The sequence below is a fragment of the Lissotriton vulgaris genome, chromosome 11 (assembly GCF_964263255.1).
Source record: "Lissotriton vulgaris chromosome 11, aLisVul1.2, whole genome shotgun sequence".
Lineage (NCBI taxonomy): Eukaryota > Metazoa > Chordata > Amphibia > Caudata > Salamandridae > Lissotriton > Lissotriton vulgaris.
The window spans coordinates 483,625,185-483,638,096 of NC_141699.1; the positions used below are offsets into that span (position 1 = coordinate 483,625,185).

General features: G+C 44.5%; 3 non-coding genes across 3 annotated transcripts; all 3 read right to left on the minus strand.

Annotated features, from left to right (window-relative positions):
* Positions 1-966: 966 nt before the first annotated feature.
* Positions 967-1,048, minus strand: TRNAS-CGA (transfer RNA serine (anticodon CGA)). The gene has a single exon. It is a non-coding gene; the product is annotated as a tRNA-Ser (tRNA).
* A 540-nt stretch (positions 1,049-1,588) lies between these two features.
* TRNAS-CGA (transfer RNA serine (anticodon CGA)) lies at positions 1,589-1,670 on the minus strand. The gene has a single exon. It is a non-coding gene; the product is annotated as a tRNA-Ser (tRNA).
* A 544-nt stretch (positions 1,671-2,214) lies between these two features.
* On the minus strand, positions 2,215-2,296 carry TRNAS-UGA (transfer RNA serine (anticodon UGA)). Its single transcript has one exon. It is a non-coding gene; the product is annotated as a tRNA-Ser (tRNA).
* Between the last annotated feature and the right edge of the window lie 10,616 nt (positions 2,297-12,912).

Consider the following 12,912-nt stretch of genomic DNA (forward strand, 5'->3'; position numbering starts at 1 on the left):
GTAATCAATCACTGCACATTTCTATCCTCGTTTCCCTATATTACGGCGGTGGCAACGGGCCCTTAAGTGTACTCAGAAAGAGTCCAAAAGCTTAAACAAGACACGCTTCATAAAAAAAGTACTCTTTTCATGACTTGTCTAGATCAGGCAGGACAGGTCCAGACTACGAACCCTTCCGAGCCACCTGCTCTCTAAAACACTTCCTGAGTGTGGAAATTGTCTCAATGTTTACATCTAGTATGAGTTTTTGCAGTTTAACTCTGTGACTTGATGAGGATTGCGTAATGAGAAGTGAACATTTACTTAACTAAACCAAATTGTGTTCATGCAAAATCTCATGCCGCTGCAAGCAGGATTCAAACCTACGCGGAGAAACCCCATTGGATTTCAAGTCCAACACCTTAACCACTCGGCCATCGCAGCTGCGTGAGTATGATGTCACTGTTGTCGTATACGAGCCATGCGCTACTCATGTCAGGTCGAGACCTAAAAAATAAAGTAACGGAAGGACGGGGCACATACCAGCAGTGCCCTGTTGTCCTCACTTATTTCGCATACTTTCATACAATTAATAAAAATAGCAATATGCATCACTCAAAATGAGTGACAGGGCACAGATGAGCGGTAATCAATCACTGCACATTGCTACCCTCGTTTCTATATATTACGGCGGTGGCAACGGGCCCTTAAGTGCACTCAGAAAGAGTCCAAAAGCCTAAACAAGACACGCTTCATAAAAAAAATTACTCATTTCGTAACTTGTCTAGATCAGGCAGGATAGGTCCAGACTACAAACCCTTCCGAGCCACCTGCTCTCTAAAACACTTCCTAGGTGTGGAAATTGTTTTAATGTTTACATCTAGTTTGAGTTTTTGCCATTTAACTCTGTGACTTGATGAGGATTGCGTAACGAGAAGTGAACATTTCCTTAACTAAACCAAATGGTGTTCATGCAAAATCATACTACGCTGCAAGCAGGATTCGAACCTGCGCAGGGAAACCCCATTGGATTTCGAGTCCAACGCCTTAACCACTCGGCCATCGCAGCTGCATGAGTATGATGTCACTGTTGTCGTATACGAGCCATGCTCTGCTCATGTCTGGCGGAGACCAAAAAAATAAAGTAACGGAAGGACGGGGCACGTACCAGCAGTGCCCTGTTGTCCTCGCTTATTTTGCATGCTTTCATACAATTAATAAAAATAGCAACATGCATCACTCAAAGTGAGTGAAAGGGCACAGATGAGTGGTAATCAATCACTGCATGTTTCTACCCACTTTTCCCTATATTACGGCGGTGGTAACAGGCCCTTAAGTGTACTATGAAAGAGTCCAAAAGCCTAAACAAGACATGCATCATAAAAAAGTACTCTTTTCATGACTTGTCTAGATCAGGCAGGACATGTCCAGACTACAAACCCTTCCGAGCTACCAGCTCTCTAAAACACTTCCTGGGTGTGGAAATTGTCTCAATGTTTACATCTAGTTTGAGTTTTTGCAGTTTAACTCTGTGACTTGATGAGGATTGCGAACAAGAAGTGAACATTTCCTTAACTAAACCAAATGGTGTTCATGCAAAATCACACTACGCTGCAAGCAGGATTCGAACCTGCGCAGGGAAACCCCATTGGATTTCGAGTCCAACGCCTTAACCACTCGGCCATCGCAGCTGCATGAGTATGATGTCACTGTTGTCGTATACGAGCCATACTCTGCTCATGTCAGGCCGAGACCAAAAAATAAAGTAACAGAAGGACGGGGCACGTACCAGCAGTGCCCTGTTGTCCTCACTTATTTTGCATGCTTTCATACAATTAATAAAAATAGCAACATGCATCACTCAAAGTGAGTGAAAGGGCACAGATGAGTGGTAATCAATCATTGTGCATTTCTACCCTCTTTTCCCTATATTACAGCGGTGGTAACGGGCCCTTAAGTGTACTAAGAAAGATTCCAAAAGCCTAAACAAGACACGCTTCATAAAAAAATAATTACTCTTTTCATGACTTGTCTAGATCATGCAGGACAGGTCCAGACTACGAACTCTTCCGAGGCACCTGCTCTCTAAAACACTTCCTGGGTGTGGAAATTGTCTCAATGTTTACATCTAGTTTGAGTTTTTGCCGTTTAACTCTGTGACTTGATGAGGATTGCGTAACAAGAAGTAAACATTTACTTAACTAAACCAAATGGTGTTCATGCAAAGTCTCATGACGCTGCAAGCAGGATTCGAACCTACGCGGGGAATCCCCATTGGATTTCAAGTCCAACGCCTTAACCACTCGGCCATCGCAGCTGCGTGAGTATGATGTCACAGTTGTCGTATATGAGCCATGCACTACTCACGTCAGGCCGAGACATAAAAAATAAAGTAACAGAAGGACGGGACACGTACCAGCAGTGCCCTGTTGTCCTCACTTATTTGGCATGCTTTCATACAATTAATAAAAATAGCAATACGCATCACTCAAAGTGAGTGACAGGGCACCGATGAGCGGTAATCAATCACTGCACATTTCTATCCTCGTTTCCCTATATTACGGCGGTGGCAACGGGCCCTTAAGTGTACTCAGAAAGAGTCCAAAAGCTTAAACAAGACACGCTTCATAAAAAAAAGTACTCTTTTCATGACTTGTCTAGATCAGGCAGGACAGGTCCAGACTACGAACCCTTCCGAGCCACCTGCTCTCTAAAACACTTCCTGGGTGTGGAAATTGTCTCAATGTTTACATCTAGTTTGAGTTTTTGCCATTTAACTCTGTGACTTGATGAGGATTGCGTAACGAGAAGTGAACATTTCCTTAACTAAACCAAATGGTGTTCATGCAAAATCTCATGACGCTTCAAGCAGGATTCGAACCTACGCGGGGAAACCCCATTGGATTTCAAGTCCAACGCCTTAACCACTCGGACATCGCAGCTGCGTGAGTATGATGTCACAGTTGTCGTATACGAGCCATGCACTACTCACGTCAGGCCGAGACATAAAAAATAAAGTAACAGAAGGACGGGGCACGTACCAGCAGTGCCCTGTTGTCCTCACTTATTTTGCATGCTTTGATACAATTAATAAAAATAGCAATACGCATCACTCAAAGTGAGTGACAGGGCACCGATGAGCGGTAATCAATCACTGCACATTTCTATCCTCGTTTCCCTATATTACGGCGGTGGCAACGGGCCCTTAAGTGTACTCAGAAAGAGTCCAAAAGCTTAAACAAGACACGCTTCATAAAAAAAGTACTCTTTTCATGACTTGTCTAGATCAGGCAGGACAGGTCCAGACTACGAACCCTTCCGAGCCACCTGCTCTCTAAAACACTTCCTGAGTGTGGAAATTGTCTCAATGTTTACATCTAGTATGAGTTTTTGCAGTTTAACTCTGTGACTTGATGAGGATTGCGTAATGAGAAGTGAACATTTACTTAACTAAACCAAATTGTGTTCATGCAAAATCTCATGCTGCTGCAAGCAGGATTCAAACCTACGCGGAGAAACCCCATTGGATTTCAAGTCCAACACCTTAACCACTCGGCCATCGCAGCTGCGTGAGTATGATGTCACTGTTGTCGTATACGAGCCATGCGCTACTCATGTCAGGTCGAGACCTAAAAAATAAAGTAACGGAAGGACGGGGCACATACCAGCAGTGCCCTGTTGTCCTCACTTATTTCGCATACTTTCATACAATTAATAAAAATAGCAATATGCATCACTCAAAATGAGTGACAGGGCACAGATGAGCGGTAATCAATCACTGCACATTTCTACCCTCGTTTCTATATATTACGGCGGTGGCAACGGGCCCTTAAGTGCACTCAGAAAGAGTCCAAAAGCCTAAACAAGACACTGATGTAAATAATTAATTTACTCTCTTAATTTCTATGCAGGTAAGTACTTAATCAATAATAACTCAATCGGAATGAAGGAAAACAGAGTCCGTGGTGTAAGAGTTTCTAAGGGTTTTATTCCTCATAAAGGAATCAGGATATCATGTTCTGACCACCACACAGGGTGTCAGAAGGGATAGATGAGCGCGCCATCGTTTATTGACAATACATAGCTTATATACTTGATTTACATCATAATGTTCAATGTAAGAGGCGTAACAGCTGAGAGAAGACAAGATAACAGTATACACGTGGTGCTAGTACATCATCAAGAGGCGTAAACTAGGCGTAACTAGGCGTGTGTGCTAGAAACGTCACTGATAGGTGACGCAAGTGGGTGGCACCAAGAGGTGGTGCTAACAGAATGTTGCAATGTCAGCGGAAACCGGAAGCTTGGATGCGCACGCAGCTGCATGACGTGTGATAGACGGGGTGCAGGGGACTTGACATTTACACTGACGGAAAGAGACAGAAGTCTGGCATGTCAGATCAACTTGTGCTTCTATCATATCTGATATCTGATGTTTAGGAACTAAGCTATCTGGGCAGGAAGGTCTCTAGAGCAGAAGCTATTCTATACTTGCTGTGAGTGCGTGTATAAGCGCCTGAATGTCTGAGGAGAAGCGTGGGGCATGGGGCCTTCCATGGAAGCATGGCAACAGAGGCTATGAATTACTTGCATAAAGACAGGTTGGCCCTTTAGCCCTGTAGCTGAGGAAGGATGTTTACTGAAGCTAGCAAGCTGGAATGTATCTTCGGGGAGGAAAACAGATAACTCGAAGGTTATAGTCAATCTTGGCAGGCAGCAGGCTGAGCTGAGCACGGAGGGCCGCGCTAGAAGTAAGTCAGAGTTCACGGGTACGGGGGCTGCTTGGGCAGAGGCCCTCGCAGTCAGAAGCCAGAAAAAGAGGCTCGATGGCAGAGATTCAGGGCCTACTTTCAGCCAGGCTGAAAAACGTAGGAGTACACTTCAAAAAAACGTTGGCATCGCATACTTAGGAACGGACCATCAAACCCATTCATGGTGGGTCTGAAAGAGGACAAGTTAACGTTGGACGCAAATGTATTTGCGTCTTCATAGCTGGTACAGGAGGGAAGTTACATGCACTTTTAACTCGTACATGGAGTCGGTGGGGTACTCGCTAGGGAACACAACATGACCATAAAATTTATATTACCTCATTCCCTCCTTGTTCCCTACGGACCCTTCATGATATATCGATCCTCATAAATCGATCAGTTTGTTCTTGTAACATTATATGTTCGTCTTTCTTTCTTTGACTGTTTGAGAGGCAACTGGAATGCTCAATGCAGGATGTGGCACACAGTCCACATATCGCTGGCCCACACTGCAGGCATAGGCAACAACTGAATACTATAACAAGGCCAATGCCTAGGAAGGATAAGATCTTCCATCCCCAAGCTGTTAACGTAGTCCAGAACCAACCGGACCAAGTCCAGGTGCCTGGATTCTGATGTATCTGATTTGCAATTTTATGTAAACGGGTGATAGCTTGATAGACAGATGGTGCGTTTTGTGGAATGAAAACACAGCAGCTTGACCCGATGACCTTACAAGCTCCACCTCTATCTGCCAAGATGACGTCAATCACAAGACGATTTTGAAGGACAACAGTCCGTATAGCAGACTGCTCCTCTGTTAAGTTACCTAGAGCGGAGGCAGTTTCGTTCACTACTGCTTCAAGAGTTCTCGTTAATCTGCGTATTAATTTACTGTTTTGGACAGGTCCTAGGAAGAAAAAGAATCCTTTATTGAAATCAGTGTACTGTTCCCATGCCGTTTCTGTGTAGTCGACAAGGGGAATATCTCTTTTGGGTCTATTCGGTGCTAGATTCGTATTTCTATGGTAATCAGGAGGAGCTAGGAAAACGGGTGGCAGAAGGAATGCAATGTAACAGGTACCATCCCAATCTGGAGGCAAACGTATGTATGCGGTATGACCACAAACAAAGTAGGAATGACTGATAGCTTTAAAAGACGATTTACCATGGTCACTGAACTCGACCACAGTAGTGCATTTACTATGACCTACGTGTACTGAACCTTTCTTGCTAACACATAATTCACCTGTGACTGGTAGTACTAACATATGGGGCAGAACTGGAGCAGTTTCAGATTCAACAGTGAGGATCATAAGGCTAATTGTGTAATTACCTAATCCATATACTTCATTTTCTAGATCAGTTCCTATTCGAGTGGGAAGTCCTTCTTGATCAGGATAACAGACGTTGAGCAGGACTAAGTTCAAGTTTCCCCAAACCCAGCCCCCATCGAAAACAGCAATATCAGGATCTAAAGAATTAATTATTTTAAACCATGCTCCACAGGAGCCATTGTGAGTGAATGGGTACGGAAAGAGAGGCAGAGCTCCCTTGTAATTCTGGTAGGGAGGGAGTCGGCCACATATCCAACAGTCTGTAGCATTACTTGTCTGATGGGAATGGTGTAACATACTAATGAATGTATTGTTGCGCAGCGCAAGTCTGTAAGAGAGTTCATGTGCAGGAAGTTCACTAAAAGAGTGTTCAGCAGAGACATTGTAAGCAGATTGTTCACGCCTGAAAATAGGCCAGTACATAGGAAGCAGAATGCTGGCAATAATAATTAGAATACTCAGAATAAACATGATTATTAGTGTCACTATGCAGTGACTACGAAGTGATTTGCAATATGTTCTTCTCTTTTCCTCTCTCTCTCTAACTCGATCTAGGGGATACATGTCAGAAACTATTTAACCGATTCACCTAGGGGAGGACTTAAACAATTAAACTGTCTGACTTGCTAGATCGAAGCTTCATTCGGTAAAGTTCTTGAGGAGTCTTTTCTCTTTTAGGCACAGTAACGTCTTGTGCTTCAACACAGTCTTTGGTGGGGGTGGACGAGTCAGAGTCCTGTTTCAGTCCGTTTTTTAGTTCATTGCATAGCTTGATGTGACTCGTGTGGACCCACCCCTTTCTCCCCTCGATTTTCACGGCGGTCCTGGTGGTAAGCAGAACGGTCTTTGGAGACTTCCAGCGGGGCTCCAGCGGACTTTTCCGGTCGAAATTCCGGACGACTACCAGGTCACCTGGGCGGACCTCATTCGCCTTTACATCGGTGTTGTCAGGGAAGGCTGCGGCAACCTGTGAACGACATGATTGGAGTGCAGACATCAAGGAGGCAAGGTAATCTGTCAACATGTTACAATCAATATCAGTGATCTTTTTCGGAACGGGCGTCCCCCACATATTCGGCGGTCTTCCAAAGACCACTTCGTACGGGGATAGCCCTGATCTCGAGTGGGCGACCATTCTCATGTAGAATAGTGCCACGGGCAGGGCGACTATCCAGTCGACCCCTTTTTCCTGACAGATCTTGGCAAGACGGATCTTTAGTGTCTGATTATGCCTTTCTACAAGGCCAGCTGCTTCGGGATGTCGGACACAGTGGAACCTCCACTGATATCCTAGCAAGAGGGAAACTTGTCTCATCAACTCGGACGAGAACGGCTGTCCGTTATCTGAGTACACGACACGGGGCAAACCGTACCGTGGGAAGAATTCACGAACCAACTGTCTGGCAGTGGTCGGAGCAGTGTAGTCTGGGACTGGGTATGCTTCGGTCCAGCGGGACAGAGCACAAACAATTACAAGGACATACTTAAATCCTCTACAGCTATTCATCTGGATATAATCCATCTGGAGGACTTCAAAAGGGTGATCGGGAGGATGAAATCCACCTTGCTCAACAGGGACGCTTTTACCTGGATTGAACTGACAACAGATCATGCAAGTACGCACTTTCTGTTTTGCTGCTGCTCGTAAGTGTTTGTTGTACCAGAGATTCTGTAAACTGTCTAACATGGCTTTCTCTCCAAGATGGGCAGGACTATGTGCTGTATTTATCATGACTTGAACCATTGAGTCGGGGAGAAACCATATAGATTTTCCCTTCGTCACCCAACCTTGATCTGTCTGAATCCCTCCTAGTTCAGTCCATTTCTTTATCTCCTCTGGGGTAGCATGTGTCTGGATATCAATTACATCTAGGGCGGGATCTCTAACTGCCATACACTGGGTCTGGACTATTGTCTTTGTCACATCAGTAGTCTGGGTGTAAGTCAATGCTGTATGTTTTGCTGTCTGGTCTGCCAGGTCGTTACCCTGGGAAACAGAATCTGTGACTTTAGTATGTGCCTTACACTTCATGACTGATATGCCCGAGGGCAAATGTATTGCTTCTAACAGTGCTTGAATGAGGGGGCCATGTTGTATCTTGGCCCCATGAGAAGTCAGAAAACCTCGTTCTTGCCAGAGGACTCCGAAGTCGTGTACAACTCCGAAGGCATAGCGGGAATCTGTGTATATGTTAACATTTCTGTTCTTGGCTAGAATACAAGCTCGGGTCAGAGCGATGAGCTCTGCTGCTTGAGCAGACAGTGTGTCAATACGATGTGTTTCTTTAATTTCAGTTTCAGTGGTCACGGCGTACGCGGCCACTAATTCTCCTGTACTTGTTCTCATGCATGAACCATCCACATAAAGTGTCAGGTCTGGATTTGTCAATGGGACATCTGTTAAGTCTCGTCTAGGCTTAGTTACTGCATTAATTATTTCTATACAATCATGCGGAGCTGGATCTGTCATAACTGTAGGTAACAGTGTTGCGGGGTTCAGGATGCTGCAACGTCTGATTTCTATGTGTGGCTGGAATAGTGTTAATTCATAACCTGTCAGTCGTGCTATAGTTAAGTGTTGAGTCTGGGTTCTGTTTAACAAAACCTCTACAGAATGTGGTACTTGAACTGTTAACTGATGACCTAAAACAATTGAATCACTTTGTCTTATTGCTAACGCTGTTGCTGCTACTGACTTTAAGCACGCAGGGAGTGCTTGAGCTACTGAATCCAATGTACTAGAAAAATAAGCACAAGGCTTATGTGAACCTGCTTGGTCTTGAGTGAGGACAGACAACGCTGTGCCATCACGTTCTGTAACAAAAAGTGTAAACGGTTTGCTGTAACATGGTGTCGCTAAAACTGGTGCTTGGCATAAAACTTTCTTTAATTCTTCAAAAGCTTGTGTGTGTTCCTGAGTCCAAGGGAGGACAGTCGAAGTCGCTGCCTCCTGTGTCGTTAACTGGATGAGTGGTTTAGCTAGAAATGCATACTGGGGAATCCATTGTCTGCAGTACGAGGTGAGGCCTATGAAGGCCCGCACTTCCTTTTGTGTCTTGGGTTGCGGCATGTTCACAATTAACTGAATGCGATCGGGAGTGAGCTGTCTCCCCACTTTGGACAGCAAGTGACCCAAGTACACAACTTGCTGAGCACAGAATTGTAGCTTCGAAGGAGACACCTTGTGTCCCTTGTCAGCCAGGAAATGTAAAACTGTCAGTGATGCTTTTTCACATTCGGGCTCACTTCGTGCGGTGATCAGCAGATCATCGACGTATTGTAGTAAAGCGGTGTTAACTGGCATTTGAATACAATCTAGTTGTCTTTTCAGTGCTTGACTATAGATGCTGGGGCTTTCTGTGAATCCTTGAGGTGCGCGCGAAAATTTGAAACTGCGTCCATTTAAACAGAATCCGAAGAGATATTGGCTCTCTGGATCAATAGGCACGCTGAAGAAGGCGTTCTTGAGATCAATTACAGTAAAGAACGTTGCTTCTGAATCAATAGCAGTCAAGAGAGATGATATATCGGGGACCACAGGATACTGTGGGATAATGCATTTATTCAATTCTCGAAGATCAATCACCAGCCGATATACTGGCGGTGCATTGGGATCAGTACGTTTAAGAATCGGAATGATGGGTGAGTTACAGATATTGGAGTCGGTCTCGACGACCACTCCTTGGGCAATGAGCTCTTCAATGATTTTCAGTAAAGCCGCTACAGCATCGGGTGGTAACTTATATTGTCTGATTCTGGGTAATACAACACCTGCCTTGAGGGTAACGCGGTATGGTGTAATGTGCATACATCCTACATCAGTTGGGCCTTTTGCCCACAAGTAATCAGGTACATTTTTCAATCTGACGTCAAACTCACGAAGGACGTAATGGCCCTTGAAATCCCGCAGAAAGAGTCTAACCCCCTCCGGGGAACAGCATATTATAGCTCCTAGAGCTTTCAGTGTTTTAATTCCTAACAGATTTTCCGGACATGATTTTGTTAGTAACAGGTCTGTAACGCGTGATAATGGACCCACAGCCAGGGGAACTGGTTCTGATACTTCATTTACAATAGGTTGTCCTGAAAAACCAAGGGAAACATTTTGTGAGCCTGAGAGGGGTGCCCCTGGAACTTCGTCATGACTTATTGTAGTGCGACTTGCCCCTGTGTCAATTAAAAACTTTCTATCTTTCCCCAATACTTGACTGTGTACATAAGGACCTTCTTGATCTACAGGAATCTCGATAAGAGGCAAGCCACCTTCCCTCTCTAGGCTGTTTCATGTATATCTGGAATATTCGGGGTAAGCAGACTGGGCATACTGGTACATCTGTTGTGAGACTTGTTGAGTTGCAGCAATGGGCTGTGGCTGTGGTACTGCTACGGTCTGTGTTGTCTGTGCAGATGCATGCATGGGCTGTGTATTCTGTGTAGACTGATGCTGGTTATGATCTTGTCTAGGCGGATGCGGTCTCTCTTTAGTTTTACCCGTCGCTATGTTATGTTTCAGAACTGCACATTCGTGTACGTAGTGACCTGGCTGCTTGCAATAATTACATGTCCCTTTAACAGGAGCTGCAGCGTGACTTGTCTGGGTCGTACCTTTCCTGTGATTGTCGGATGGGACCGTCTGGGCTACTAACATTTTCATTTTCGTGTCTTTCATGCGCTTCTGTTCCTGATCTTGTTCTTCCCTAATTCTATTCTGGTGATATTGTAACATTTGTAACATCTGGGATGGCGTATTTGCTTGCCATGTACTCTCGACTTTATACACTCTATTTTTAACTAACGGTAGGGAATTCTCGACTAACTTTGATACAAAAAGATGTGGGTACGACTCGCTACTTGGCTGGAGGCCACTATTGATAATAAAACATTTCTCGAATCTTGAATAAAAGTCGCTAGTATCTTCATCATGTTTCTGTTTACAGGACGAGATTGCATCCCAATCCTCCTTTCTAGTTGTCAATAATCTGGGCAGGACCTGTACTATTAAACCTGGTAATGCTTTAGTTTTGTCCCCAAGGCCTAACCCTGGAACCCGTTTCTTTTCTTCATCCTCTATTTCTGCCCAGGCAATCTTTGCGTCTCCCACCTCCCAGTCCTTTTCCTTTAATTTCTCGAATATACCCGTAGGCAATAATACTTTCAACATTTTCATGATATCATCATATGTGTAGTCCCCCATCAGTAACATGTCTTTGAGCTCTCTATGAAAACCTGCAGGGTCTTTATCATGGCACGGTACTAATTTCTTCATTTCTAACAGTTCTAATTTAGTTAGAGGCGTGTGTACATACACGCGTTTCAAAATTTTATCCTCACCCATAACAGGGTGCACTTCTCGCAAGGGGTTCTGACTTTCAATACCACCCCCGCACTGCATATGGTACATTTTCCTTTCTGGAGGTGGGGCGGGAACATATTCAGGACTTACAAAGGTGTCATATCTGCGTCGTTGTTCTAGAATTATTTGAACTAATTTAGTGCTTAGGCCTCTCCATCTATCCATCAGTAGTGTTTCTAGTGTCTCATGTAAGGGACCTGGATCGGAATAATGTTTTCTGTACTTAATGAGAAGGTGCTGAATCATATATATACCTGCTAATTTCTGTTCGTCGGGGGAGAGGTTCAGAAATGTCTGTGCTACGGTGTCATCATTATATATGTCTGCATTTTCGGCCCATGATACCGCTGATCGGGCTAATTCTTGTTCATCCATAGAATTGAGTACATGGTACCCAACTCGATCTCGAAGCCGTTTATCAGTTTCCTGGAACTGATGTTCAGCAGAATTCGGATTCGTTAAGGCAGAGAAGAAAACTCTCTTGCTTTCTGGACGGATACCTTTCCTAAGGTAGTTTCCCCTACCTACATATGCTATAGTGCTTGTAGTTGGTTCTGGTTCTTCAGATTCTTCTTCCTCCTCGGAGGGAGCCTTTTCTTTCTCTTTCTCGTGTACTGCTATCACTGCTTTCTTAATCTTTTTATACATGGCCTCTATGCAATTTTGTCTGTCATGTTTTCCATCGGCTATATTTTGACCCCACTTGTTCAATGCATCTAATTCACTCTGCTCTGTTCCGGGCCTGTCTCGTTCTCTTATTAGACAATTTATGAAAAATCGTAGTATCAGTGCTTGCATGGTAACTTTCTGTTTCTCCAGGGCATCCTTAATACTGTCGGGGTCCTTTCCCGTTTGAACGAACTCATATATTCTATCTAGGTGCTCCTTCATTCCTGCATAACATAACAAACTATCAGTAGCAGATCTTAACCGTAAAGACGCTAATATCATTAAGTCGTCCTGTCCAGGTTCTGGATCATATCTACAAACTGACATATTTTCTTTTAGTGCATCAAGACGGGATGAATTAGAAGAACGGGGGGATCTGTGCGTAAGAGGACTCTGCATACCTCTGAGATTTAATCTGTGAGTCGGTGGCGGGGTCTGGAGACCCGCGGTCGCACCTCCTGAAGCGGAAACTTGGGCATTATCTCTGTGTGTAGTCAGTATCTGAATTTGTCTTTTAGTAGGATCTGATTGAAGTGGTTTCGGCAGATCAGTTTTAGGTGAGGGAAGTGGCGGAGCTGGCGGAACGGGACTAGTCTTTTTCGGTGTCGGCTGAGAGTGATCTTGGGGGGCAGTAGCACCCCCGGCCCTGTCAGTAGGCAGGGCACGAACAGGCAGATTGGTGTAAGCTGGCGCTACATCTTCGAGATATGAATTTAGGAATATGTCTTTAGTAGTCTTATGCATTACTTTAGTTGGAACTAATGGTGACGGCAAATTTTTCGGTATTTCTGAAATGGCGTCAGGGGTACCATCGGCCAAAAGA